The following is a 2180-nucleotide window of genomic DNA, read 5'->3' as shown; positions in this document are numbered from 1 at the left end:
GTGTCGTCAGCATAAATGTCTACAAATGATGTAAGGATATGATTTGGAAGATCATTAATGTTGGATGCAATAACATTTTAGTTGGTCCCCATACAAAGGAGGGATTGGATCTGGTAATAATTCACTTCCGTTCGTTCTTTCTCCATTTGTTTCTCAATTAAAATGGGTACTCTTGCATACTTTGACCCGGATTCTCGGGAATTTCCGTGAAGCATAGATCGAGCGAGACCGGCAATCATCAGTTTCAGCCGAGCGCTGCTGAAACGTTGAAACACTAAAAATATGCTGTTTATTTTTGTAAAAATAAGTTTGTAGTTTTCATTAACGGATTGTCGAATCTAATGGCGTACGCGATGGGGTTTGCGGTGGCGGTGTGCAGAACACCGTGTCGTTAGCTCTCATCTTGTTGTGTTGACTTTCTCTTTCTTTGTATCTTTTTTTATTTGGCCCAGATGACAGCGCCATTCCGATCTGCATTGTTTCAGAAAAATGTGGTAACTCAATCTGAAACATATAAATAAAGAATGAAACAGTAAAAACAGAAAACATTCTAATGATACGTCATTACACTTAAATGTCTATATGCTAATTTAGTCTTTAGTTATCACAATAATTTAGTTGACAACTTAGAATAATGACATGTAAAAATATCAGGTGATTATTGTATTAGTGTATACTAATGGCGGCATTTTTTTTGGGGGGGGTAGGGGAGACACGTGGAAATTAGTTAAGTCATTTGGAGTCGAGAGAGAGACAAATGCGGTTTTCATATCGTGATGGCTACAAGTAGAAGGGGTCAACTTTCCAAAAAGGAAAAAACGCTCAGGAATAAAAAGTTGCCGAAAATAACACCCGAGGTTCAGTCATTTCTTAGGGAGAATTTCCACTGCAGCTTCCCGTCAAACAAGATCCAAGATGAAACAGATATGTTTCCGATTGGCCAGATGTTGAAATCCCAAATAAAAGTTATTTGTCTTTTGTGTTGTTAAGCTATTTATGTAAAAACACAAAACATTCTAAGGATACGTCACATCTGTCGATGTTTACTTACAAGTGGCTCAACTCTGATTCTTTTGTTAAAATTTTATGTTTACAAATGTATTTCATTGCTTTAAAAAAAAACCGTGATAATTTAATTAACTTAAAACTATTTCTAAACTATTCTCGCAAACTTTTTGTACGTTGAGCTTCTTACCCGAAAAAAAAAATGGTCGAATTTGCTTCATAGACTCCTATTTTTTTATCATGAATTGTAATTAATAAACATTTGTTACACAAAATCATTTGCCTGGAATAAACTCCATTTGTGGGTACAACTATATACTAGCAATAGCTTTAAATATTTACTCATATAATATGGGGCTAGAATTAATATTTCTTAAATAAATTTAATTTTAAATCTTTGATAATTTACATGTATCATTAACAGAAGAAATCACTTATCTATTTCCAACGATTTCTGAATATCATTTGCATTTCCTCGTTATGTCTTGATTTTATATAGCTATATGTATTTACAAAATGGGTAAACTTACTAGACATATGGCCTAGTCACGTCGGCACACAAGTTCCCATTTGATCATCGAAGTTAAGCAACATTGAACCTGGTCAGTACTAAAATGGGTGACCATTTGGGAATTCCAGGTGCTGTATGTACTCTCTGCTTATCTTGGCATTGCTTCCAGTCATCGTACTCTCTGCTTATCTTAATTTTTATCTCTGCATTGTTTCCAATCGTACTAGACTTTTCCTTGCCTTGCAAGCAGTGCCGATTCAGGAGAAGTGTGGTTGGAAATTGTGCAAACTTGCCTCACAAATTCCATGCACAGTTACCCTTACAGAGGGTATCCATTGTCTTTTGAGACTAAACGGAGGCTTCCACCAAACTTACTAAATCCCAAAATTCAAAACCCTAGAGTGTCTTTAGCTAACACCCGCCCCCCTCACTTTCACTTTCTTTCTACCAAAAAGACATGGCGACTTTTACACCTGACAAAAACTCAAAGGTTACAAAACGTTCAATTGTCCAATCCAAATAATACAAGTTGCTTACCCCCATCTTTTTGGTCAAGATCAAAGTGTAGTATCTGTTCTTCAGATGCTGCACTTCCATTTCTTGTTCTCTTTCGGTGGAGGAGAAATCCTTCACGACTGAGACAATTTTTATTTTTGTACCTTTT

At 35.8% G+C, this 2180-nt stretch overlaps 1 pseudogene; it reads left to right on the top strand.

The window, feature by feature from the left end:
• The first annotated feature begins 1538 nt into the window (after positions 1-1538).
• Positions 1539-1656, top strand: LOC145272044 (5S ribosomal RNA; annotated as a pseudogene).
• Positions 1657-2180: the final 524 nt, after the last annotated feature.

This window comes from Euprymna scolopes, chromosome 46 (genome assembly GCF_053919585.1).
Source record: "Euprymna scolopes isolate OS-2025 chromosome 46, ASM5391958v1, whole genome shotgun sequence".
Classification (NCBI taxonomy): domain Eukaryota; kingdom Metazoa; phylum Mollusca; class Cephalopoda; order Sepiida; family Sepiolidae; genus Euprymna; species Euprymna scolopes.
The sequence above is the reverse complement of the archived record's forward strand: the minus strand, read 5'-3'. Positions and strand labels throughout refer to the sequence as shown.